The 12,223-nt window shown below is 32.6% G+C and overlaps 1 long non-coding RNA gene across 1 annotated transcript; it reads left to right on the top strand.

The window, feature by feature from the left end:
- The first annotated feature begins 625 nt into the window (after positions 1-625).
- LOC128224803 (uncharacterized) lies at positions 626-11,995 on the top strand. Its single transcript, XR_008259547.1, has 4 exons — positions 626-730; positions 5,152-5,225; positions 10,475-10,597; positions 11,005-11,995. It is a non-coding gene; the product is annotated as an uncharacterized LOC128224803 (long non-coding RNA).
- Positions 11,996-12,223: the final 228 nt, after the last annotated feature.

Below are 12,223 nucleotides of genomic sequence, written 5' to 3'. Positions count from 1 at the left end.
TTGCAATTGCACTAGTGGCCAGAAGGAGGGGGGGGGGGTGACCCCCCCCCCCCCAACCACAACGTACCGATGTCGTCCAAGTTAACTTTTCGTTTCGAGGCAGGGGATACAGGGTAATCCAGAAGAACTGGAAAAAAGGTTGTGAAATTGCGTAAATTTGTTTATTTTTTGTTTAGTGACACTGTTATTCAAAATCAATACATACACATATATAACAAACATCAATTGTGACTGATAAACCTTTAACTACATACTAAATAATGCATTTATTGAAAATATTTATTACTGATAACAAGATTGTAACCGTGTTTTTAATAGCAGAAAGCGCAAAAAATATTAAATGATTGGTAAATGCTAAAAGATTTATTGTGGTCTACTATAGTCTCATAAGGTAGAAATACCGTGTGTAATGCTCATTTCTTTCAAATTTAACTCGATATCCTTCATAAGAACCATTGTTTTCGACATTTATTCATTCTTTTAGGAATATTGAAACAACATTATTAATTGTGGTAAACCTTATCTGGCAGTACTTTAGAGTGCATCTTTGACTTTATTACTCGAGTGAATGCACCTTCAAACCGGTTTAACACCAACATGTCACAGTAATCAATACCATCTGTGTTAAGATGTCGGGAATGTGTTAGACGAATGATTTTGTTTTATGGAGCTTTGAAGAGCGATGAATGGCACTAAAGTGGTGCCAAATGGATATCTCAAACACCCATTGGTAAGTCATTTATTTTTTTCCATTTAATTTTTTGTCTTGATTTTTGAATATATAAACAGTCAATAAGTAGGACATCTCGTAAAGAACGTTCACTTGAAACAGTCCTCTTCTTATCCACACTTCGACAGGGAGTGGGGCTACTCTGCCTAAATAGCCGTCAACGAGTATTTTAAGAAATATCAAAATAATAAAAAATGGTGTCCCAGTGGTTGCACCAGTCAATTGTAACCATGCCCCCCCCCACCCCCCCCCCCTATAGTCCACCTAAATGACCGTCAATGGGTCTTTTGACGATTTTAAGACTATGGCAGTTACAGGGATACACATGAAATGTCAAAATAATAAAAAAAGTATCCCTTATCGCTTATTATTGTAGCTCCCCCCCCCCCGCCCCCCAGTCTAAAATTATAGACGTGTAATACATTCTTCCAATCCTTACTGGTTGACGGTACATTTCCTAACAGGGCACAAATCCTGAACACCGGCTAAAACACGCGTTTGTTTACCGTGATCGATTATTCGATGATCTAGATCAAAACAGAGGCTTGCCTTGGTCACACTTGCGAAGTTTCATCTTGTTTTGTTAAGCATTTTTCTAAAAAATGCCATTTATTTATTATAGCATACTTTTTAATTATAATTGTATGACCATGTATTTTCGCTTTTCAAGTGTTCGGTATTTGTGCCCTCCATAGCGTATTTTGAAGGGTGATTTACTATCCATAAAATTGAACGATTTTCGACATAATATTGACGAGATCGTGAATCTGTACTTTGACAGCTGTTTTCACATGAACCAAAGATGTTTCATACGAAAGTTTAACTTACTACAACATAAACTCTCCAAGATAATTGTAAAAAACATCAGAAAGTGTTCGGATTTGTGACCTTAGCCAGTAACGTCTAAACGGGCTTGTGCAAAAACCGGGGGTGTTTTGAAAAATATTGAAATTGTATTAAGTGAAGTTATTTTATGGTTTAAATTGATCATAAAGGTTTATATTCATACTTTACCATGTAAGTGAAAAGTTATTTTGCAGTAAAACACATTATTTACCTTTCCAATAAAACAAAAGTTGACTGACACAGACAACAATTATGCCAAGCGGAACAACTCGACCCAATCGTAATAACTCGGCCACCACTGACAAGCTTCTAGATAGACCTCGTAAATACAATCGTAACAACTCAGCCATGGCCGAAATGTTCCAATTGTTTAAAAATTGTGCCCTGAAGCCTTGCAGGTGCCCTTCATGTATATATCGCTATGTTTTGACAGCAAGAAATGAAAAATAAACGTCAAACTCATAATTATTCATAGGATATGACATTTTTATGTATGGAACTGATATAAAATTACATAATCTGGTAATATTTCTTGTTTTATGATATTTTTGAGATGTTAAATGCTTTAACCCAGAATCCCGATCGGAATAACTACCCACTTTTGATACTAAACAATTTGTATGTGAAGGATTTGCCATATCAAAAAAGATACAAAAATCCGTAAACGTACAATTCTTTGGTCTACTAAGATTTAGCTTGTGAATGTCATTTTACAGCGAAATCAACAAGTTAAAAAAATACTCATGACCTGTTCCTTATCAATATGAAATATCTTTAAACTTTTAGGAACATTATGCAAAAAAACAACAACAGTATGTTTGGACTTTTTAACTCCTATAACAAAGACTTTTCAACCCCTAGTTGAATTATTTTAATAACCATATTAAAGACTTTTTAACTCCTAAACCAAAGACTTTCCAACCCCTATTATTCGGTTTTGAGCTGGTCCAAGCTAAACACCATTAAAAATGCTGCAAGGCATTTTAGAATGTTAACATGCATCATGTGCCAATGCCTTCCTCAAACAGTAATACTAGTATATGTTTTAGAAAAAAATATCGAACTGTACAAACATGTAAGGCTGGTGAATTTTGCATTACAAAATAAACGCTATTGGTAATTAATGCCATGTTGTCACTTTACTACATACCCGGTAGTAGTATATAAGCCAGTCATCCTACAAGATAGCAGTGAAGCAAAAATACACATATGATGATTACTTGTAAATCATCTTGTATATGTGGAAAAAATGAACTTGTTATCTAGCTGATTGTAAAAACACTTTGTCATTCTTAAAGGGACTCGTACCTCATTGGCACCAAATAATCATTTTCCAGGTAATGTGTCTGAAATAATTAGTTAACTCTTTGATACTGAAATTGCAGAACAAAATACAATGAAAGTATGAAAATAAAGTCTTGTTTTAATCAGGGGTGAACCTACGCTTTTTACGTCATGGACAAATAAATAGCATAACCACTCAGCAAAAGGGACTCATACATAATTTATGGATATTTTGATCATGCATACCTTAAACATATCATCTTTTGGCATTCATCAAAAAATAAAAAACATCACCACCATAATATTAAAATAAATAAAAGTCATTTCATCCGAATTGTCTACTTTCAGTTTCTCTTCTGGAAGTTCTGTTATTTTCCGATATTTGAGATGAAGGTCATGTCATTTATGTAAACATATTAGTGGGTCATAACAAAGAACAGCATTGTCTATTAGTTATTTTAATCCTTTTCTTTACCAAATAATGTACTGTCACCTTTAAATCATAAATCATTTTGATGACAATGACACATGTTTAAACACTTTAATTTGTTACATCCTCTCTGATTGGATAAAACCTATAGTTTTAACCAATAAAAATCGTCCTTTTATCTGACCTGTCTAATTGACATTTCTTATGCAAATTTTGACAGTTTCAATCAAAACAATGCATGAAATGTGCCCTGCTGACTTATTAAATGTCACCCAATTGGTGTTGTTAAAACACACCTTCAGTTGATAATCCAATTAAGACAAGAAGGGCATTATAACTGCAAACAGGCATATATAATTAAACCCTGTGATAATTTTGCGTAATTTTAAACACACTTTTTTTAATTTCGGGGGATTTTCATCCCGCTCCGGGAGACCGGGGGATGGGTCGAAATTCCGGGGGATTTTCCCCCTCCGGGGGATATGGCATGTATGTCAGCTTCTGGGTTGCTTTGAAGTTGAACTGCTCACATGAACCCACAAAAGATGTGTTGGTATGTGCTTAACAATAAAGGATAAAACATTAAAATGAAGCATTTCAAGTGGAGGTTTTCATTAGGGTAGTGCTACCTTAAACACACACTTTACAATTATTTTTTTCTCTTTTTTAATCTATTTTCTTTAACCAATGGACTATACAAACAGTAGGGTCAGTCCCAGTATACAGGACAATTATTCAATAAAATGTTTATCCTTTTGATATCATAATTGGTAAAAAAATATCAAAATGTAAAGAAAAAATAACAGAGACCGGGTTCAAACTGTGGTCACCAAAATTGCAGTCCAGTGTTGTATCCACTGCTATGAAAGTTTACATTTGTTTATTTGATTTAATATATACCTAGCTTGGTAACATTAAGTTTTAACATCGACTAGCCAATCACACATAAAAATTAATTATACTAGGTATACCCACCTAGTAATCTTTTTTAATGGAAAAAAAATGTGAAAAATCAATTAATTGTAAACTATGTGGTACTTCAGTTAGTTAGTTTCAATGCATTGTACACATTGATACCAAATTCATGTCCGTTTTCGACAATTTTCTCTTCTTTCGCTATTTCATCATACGGTGTATAGCCACTGAATAAAGTTTCACTCTGTTTCATTGAGTATATTTCTTAAAAATCCTTTCTTTGTTCTAATCTGCTAAAAGGTCAAAAAGGTCACAGTCATGTGAGCATCTTTGAGGCCTCTCAGTTATTATAACCAATGCACCAGTCAATTGTAACGGTTACTAACCACGCACACCCCCCGGTCTGGGGGTATACTGGGAATAGTCGGGAAATGGGCCGTGTTTTTACTTTCTATGTGGCCACGCAGTGCCGGGTGACCGCAGTGGTTTTGTCTTTGAGCCAAATTTAGCTGAGATTGGGCCTTATATAGAGTCTCTGGTGTGCAGGGGCATTTGGCCGGGGTTTTACCATCAGTTCGTTCCCGCAGGGGAGGGGATTAGACCCAGGGTTGGCTAGACCGAAAGTCAAAGTCCCCGCTATTCCCTGGACCTGGGGGCGCCAGGGTTACAATTGACTGGTGCACAACATATAAGATATTTATAAAATAAATAAAAGTACAGTTAATCAATAAATTTTAATGTGGTAAATTAACAAAGAATTAGATAGATGCTTTATGCAAAATCTCAAAAAGATGTAAAAAAATACAAAGGAGTTCAGGTTTGCTAGTTCGTAAAAATATTTCATGGAATCATGGTAAATTGTTATATTATATGTCCAATGACAGCCCATATATTTTCTAACTACTTGAACCTTTCTTGTTATAATTCTTATTATTTTTTGTTTTAGTTGATGTGTGATGCTGATAATACAGAGACAGCTAGAGTGACAGAGTTTGATGAATAAACTTAAATTAAAAAACAGTGAGTACAATAATCTATTTTAACATGTCTTGTGTGTAAAGTGTGATTCCGAAGCAGTAAATATATATATATATATGTATCTTTAAGTTTTGAATCACAAATTTAGATCAAAGATCTATTATCACACAAAACTTAAAGGATATATATGAAAAGTCATGTGAATTGTGCAAGTCATATAATATAAAATTTATATTGATCAAGTCAAGCCATGCCATGTAAAAAAACTGACATCATATCAAAGATTGTATGAATCATTCTCAGAGCTATTGAAAATATTTAATTGGTTGTAAGCGGACCATGCACGGTAATTTTGAGTAACCCCACCAGCCAATACAATATGGCTAAAAAGGCTTTGATAATATTTTTTATCTAATGTTTATCTTTCCTAAAATATTTATATTTATAAATCTAATTACCAGTATAAATCTGTATTTATTTATTTATTAATGCATTTATTTGCTCACTAATATATACAATACACTTATCGTTGTATATTGTCTAGCTAATTCATGTATACAAATATGCATAATATGCATAATTATGGGGGGGGGGTCATAATTACCTATGGTGTACTGTCTTGTTCTTACGAAGATATGATTTTGACTAAAATCCTTACTGAAAAGACAGTGCAGACTGGCCTGTTTAAATAATTAATTAAATCTTAATGGGTTTAAATGTATTTTATTTTATTTTTAAAGATATTTTAGAGTTTAAAAGGAAGAGAGTCTGTTTTAAAGACTAAATAATTATATAGTCAGGATAAAAAATAATTATTTTTCAAAATCAAGTTCAAATAATTTTCCATTATTTGGCAAATGGAAAAAAGCTAAATATATATTAAGAATGTTTTACTCGATAGAAAGTAGGCCCAGTATCTTTTGCATTGCAACACTAAGAAAGTAAATATTTATTTTTTGTCTTTTACCAATTCCATCAAAGTCTGTGAGTGGCTCATGATGCTTAGGCCTGCCAATTTAATGGTTTTCGAAATCATAAATTGAGACAACTTATAACTTTTGTATAAAATCTTCAAAGCTTTCAATAACTTAACATGTCATCCACCTTATTGTCTCAATTTAAAAATAGTTTTCACTCAACAACTTACTTATTAATCAGGATAATAATTTGATAATGACTATCACTATCATTCTGTAAGATAATGTACTGGTACATAAATTTAATCCCCAATATATCAGATGAGTGTGATAGTATATGCTCTTAATAGTTGTAGCCCGGAATTATACGTAGGAAACAATAGAGTCATTGGACTGTTACACGAATTTCAATAGCTCGAAATTCGCCTTTTATTTGTACCAGCATGGGAAAACCCTGTTATGTTAATACATATAGCCCGGAAGTAACAAATAAAAGGTGAATTTCGAGCTATTGAAATTCATGTAACAGTCCAATGACTCTATTGTTTCCAAAGTAATGTGTGTATATTACAACGGTTTAATTTTGTTTGTACCGGAGGATTAGGTCGGAAAAACTAGAATAGCTATAATTCCGGGCTACAACTATTCAGGGCTATATGTATATATATATATATATATATATATATATATATATATATATATATATATATAAATGCACGAAATCAATGTGGGATTTTCATTAAGTTTTGGTTAAACCATCTTTGTAACAAATTACAGTTACTTCCAAATTACATCTTATTCTACATAATACAAACTGGAGGACAGTTCTTTTTATTTGGTAATGTTAAGAGACTTGAAGACAAAAAAAAATGTTTAAATTCAGAAAACCTTACACAAAGTAGAAACCTTCTATTAATGTCATTATCTTGAAAAAATGAACATGCCTTTTAGCAATTGTATCAATCTGTGAAAATCTACATTTTGCCTTCGACATGTTATACAATTTAAGGATATTTACATGGAAATTAAGTTCAATTCTAAATTGACAGTCATGTATTTCTTCCAAAATTTTCATAGTATAAGGAACATGAATTTTTTATGAATTTAAGTGCATAACTGCAGATAATGATCATTATCTTAAATCAATTACAAGCCAATTCATAGTCATGCATATAGCCGCCTTTTCAAAATATGATAGTGATTGTCTCAAATGACCAGTCTTTCTCTGTGGGGGGTGGGGGCTGTCAGTCATAAGGAAACCTTTAAAAGGCATATTCATTCAGCCAATCAGATGTCAGGTTCAGTGAAAGGGGCGATGCCAGGTCAAGTAAAAGGGGTGGAGCTAAAATAAATACTGACATTCAATGAAGATAGATCCCCCTTTGGCCTCACAAATATGTTTCAGTCACACTAGGGGGTGTGACAGGGTCAAGCCATAATGGAGCCATAGGCAAGCAGACTTTTATTAACCCAACAACAACAACAACAGGTGTAATTCTTACCAACTGAGGAAAAAACTTTAGAGGTTTTATTATTGCTCATTTTTTTATACAAATTAAATATCTAACAATGACAAATATAAAATATGATCATTCAAGCATAATATTGACACCAAACATGACACATCTTGCAAATGGTCTTGAATAAAATTCCTACACTTTTTATAATGATAATACACGGGACCAATATCAAAACCATTATCCTGTTAAATAGGACAATGGATTTGATATTGGTAATTCGCAGACAATACAATGTAATTAAGTAAAAAAAAACACAGTATGCACATGCACACTGGCTTCAAACAAAAATTGTTGCTTAGGCCAAAAAAAAGTATTCATAGTTTCCAGTTAAATATCAAAAAAGGTAGGTATACGGTAACTGTTTTTTTTTTAGGACCATGTTTCTTTGGCAAACTGACCTATATCAGGGAATTATTAAGGTCTTTACTAAAAAAGCACATATTGATCAAAACTCCAAAAACAAAAAAGGATCAGAAGGATAAAAATAGGGTCAGTTGGGCGGAAACAAAGATTTTTGAATCCTTATTTTGTCAATGATGTCATGTCAGTGATCAAAAAGATAACACAATTTAAGCCCTGCATTCTGGAATGTGGGGCTAAATTCTTGATTGTGTTATAGTAGGGCCAAAAATAAAATGATTTGGTTAGGGTTACATCCTTTTTAAAAACAGAAAGAGTAAAAAGTATAAAGGATTACATTTTTAAAATACATAATATATATGCGTTTTCACTTTAAAATACATGCATTGTTACAGTCTTGTTTTCAGTAAGTAACTTTTCCTTAAATGCATTCTTTGGAAAGTAATTTAAGGTTTATTATTCAAAATATATGTTAGTCAACTTGTGTATGTATTGATTTCCAACTTTTTTATTTTTTGTTTAAACTTTATGTATTAGAATTTCTTTGTGTAAATACCTGCTTATGTGATAAAAGACTGCTGACTAAAGATTAGATTTCAGATTTTGATATTTCCATTCCAAATTTAATGTTTTACAGCTTAAACTGCTACTAACAGTTTAAGAAAAATGCATAAAACATCAATTTTGGATGGAAGTATGAAAAGCTGCAATCTGATATTTTGTCAGCAGTCTTTTATCGCTGGTTTGCAGATATTTACGCAAAAATTCGCTTGTTCGAAGACAAAAATTTTAAAAAAAGTTGTCAAAACGTTCAATCTGTGAGGTTGCAGCTTTAATATAAGACTAACGTAAATATTAAAAACAAATGAGGCCCCTTTAATATTAACATGTCAATATCAAAAAGAAGATGAAAACTATGAGAAAGTGTTTTTATAATTAAAAATAAATTGCTTAAAGCAAATATCTAAAATTAATAATTGTCATGCAAAGCAGCCTGTAATGAATATGAATATTAGATTTTGGCCTTGAACACCTTTTTAAGAATCTTGAGTGTTTTGAAGTAAGGATTATCATAATGCTGAACTTAATATTGTACTGTAGCTTTGTAGCAAATCCTTATGATTAAAGTCACTGTGTCTTCCTTATGCTGTGATAAAGATCTCCATAGTAACATTTCTAAACCTAATAAATTAAGTGAAAAAGGGTGTTTATTGGGGGTAATAAAACACATCTTGATAATGGCCAATTGGTTTTAATCTTTCAAGTGTTGGTAGGATGGGAGGGGGGTCTTAACTTTTTGAACTGCCAATATTTTCCTGGTTATTTTGTCCACCATGTCAAAATGATCTGGGTTGTTTTGTCAACCCTGTCTAAATGGGTTGGACGTGTTTTGTCCCCTTAGTCAAAAATGACATGGGATGTTTTGTCCTACATTTTTATAAAGGAGTTCAGAATAAATAACACATTAGTTTTCGTGCTTATGTAAAATAAATGCAAATGACTTTCATTATAAGTTTAAAAAATACTCTTAACGCTGCATTCTCACAGATTTACCATTTTTACAACTTTTTTATTTTTGTCTTGGAAAGAGCAAATTTTTGCGTAAATATCTGCAACCCATTGATGTAAGATTGTTGATAAAAAAACAGATCTTAGATTTTCATATTTTCGAAAATGTTAGAGCTTAAAACCTTACTAACGGTTTAAGAAAAATGCATAAAACATCAATTTATGAACTTAAATATAAAAATCCGCGATCTAATTTTTTGTCAGCAGTCTTATTAACTGGTTTCCATGGATTGTAGCAAAAATTGGCTTGTTCCAAGACAAAAATTAAAAATTTGTCGAAATGTTTAATCTGTGATAGTGCAGCTTTAATTATGGTAGCTTTTCAGTCATTTGCCTATATATGTCTATTTGATTCAGTAAATACTTCATAATATTAAAGCTAGGCTTATTAGGATATGCTTATTTTTCATTGGGTTCTATTTTTAGCACATAACAGCTTCATTACAAGAATATATTAATTATTATTAAAGCTGCATGCACTCTCACAAATTTACCGTTTTTACAACTTTTTTTTTTTTTTGTCTTGGAAAGAGCAAATTTTTGGGTTTAATAGTATCTGCAAACCAATGATAAAAGACTGCTGACATAGATCATATCGCAGATTTGCAGATTTGCATATTTTCGTTTGAAAGCCAATGTTTTGTGGGTTAAACTATTACTAACAGTTAAAGAAAAATGCATGATCTAATTTTTTGTCAGCAGTTTTATATCACTGGTTTTCATGGATTCTTGAAAAAAAAAATACTTCCCTGTTGGCCAATTGAGAACAAAATCAAGAGGTTTTGGGTTTTGCTGTTTATATGTTCTGGAATTTTTCAAAAGCATTTATTTATAGGACTTATGAATTTTATGTACAGCATTCTGTATATTGTCAAGTGTCCTTTTTTTTAAATTATATACAACATGTATAAATTTAATGTTTCAGGAAATAACCACCATCTCTCTCAGAGGTCATCTTTCTCATTATTGTGGGGAAACCTCAAAGGGCATCAGGAAAACCTTCATCAACCTCTTTGTGCCCAGTGGCTTGTGCAACAGTGTTTCAGAAGTATAAATACCTTTTTAATTTGTGTATATCATTTGTATAATGACTTGTTTTTATATATTAAATATATATATATATGATTTATTATATATATATAGATGGTTAATCTTATGACTTCCTGATAGTATTTAAGTTGTGAAATATTAAATAATCTAATCATAAAAAATGCTTGGAAATGACAATAAAAAAAGATATTTGTCGAATAGGAAGTTTCACCTGTCCTGTTTATATTACAAATCATTTTAAATCAGACAGAAAATTCAATATACTTGTTGTATCTCACTGTTTATTTGTCTTCACATTTTGTATTGTCACATCAAGCCTGTTTGAACATCCTAGAGAAGATAAGTGTATAGAAGTGGATATGATATAATAAATATGCATATAAATGTGCTTGGGATTATTTTCAGATTATCATTAAAATGGGGATAATGGATGACTGGCCACACATATGGGGCTATGGACAAGCTTCAGTGCAGGCTGCCAGGTGGTGGTGTTAGTAGTTTATACTCCGGGTCCCGGCGTGAGCACATTGAAGGGTCCCAGAGTGACAGTTCAACCACCGCACACCTATCCTGGGCAGAACCAGTACTAGGTGCCTTCACCTCTGCAAGGAACTGACAGCTTCTGTACATGCCAGGTGCAGTGGTACAGTGCGAATGGTCGTAGAAAGGATTTCATAACCAATCACAACAGAGGTGACCTGGTCCGCCCGGGAATCGAACCCGGGATATCCAATTCAGAGTCCAACGCTCTACTGATTGAGCTGACCGGGCGGACATATTAGCTACATTAGATGACAAGCCATCTATGCTGGACATTCTTCACAATAAAATGTGATGTCACAGGAGCTGTCTATCTCAACAGCTCACACTGTCCGTATTTGACTAAAGGAATGAATGAAGTCACTGCAGAAGTTAGATTGAGGAATGTCCATGTCACTACCCATCATTTGGAAGGAGTTGGATAAAAAAAGTGTGGCCTATGTATTGAAACAGGTCCGATTTCCAGTTACGGACAGTCTTGATTTGTCTGATTACATTTTTGATCAACATGATGGTCTAAAAGAACACTTACTGGTAACTGGTAAAATCATGGCCCAGTTGTTCCAAGAGGCAGGCGAGTGGGAAGTTACTAGACTCCATTTCTTTATGGGTTGATCTGAGGTTCCAGTTCAGTTAAAGTACTGATAGAACACCAAGTGTTTGCCATAATACAGCAACATTTGATTTGTAACTATGTATTTGTTTGAATTGTTGAAACAGTACTGTTTACTAAATAATGTGTATGTATATGAAGAATAATATTATAAATAATTTGTAAGAACCTGATATTAAGTAAAATGTCGATAAGTCTAAATATGTATCTGCGAATCATTTTTGTATATCTGTAAAGATTACATTGCCTATATTCCTCGATTTATATTTTTCTTTTAGCCAGTCAATAACTTTTCTTAAGTTATATCTTCAAAATTGTCGGGACAGGGATTATAGCCCTTAATTAACCCAAATATGTAACATTCAATGCAAAATTTCTAATTGGCTGCATTTAGGCAGTTCAGATGCAGGAACAAACATCACTTGGGTCCTTAATAATAGCTTTCCATCTGACATTGAAGATCCAATAAAA

Source organism: Mya arenaria, chromosome 17 (assembly GCF_026914265.1).
Source record: "Mya arenaria isolate MELC-2E11 chromosome 17, ASM2691426v1".
Lineage (NCBI taxonomy): Eukaryota > Metazoa > Mollusca > Bivalvia > Myida > Myidae > Mya > Mya arenaria.
Note: the sequence above shows the minus strand (reverse complement) of the source record. Positions and strands in the feature narration are given on the sequence as shown.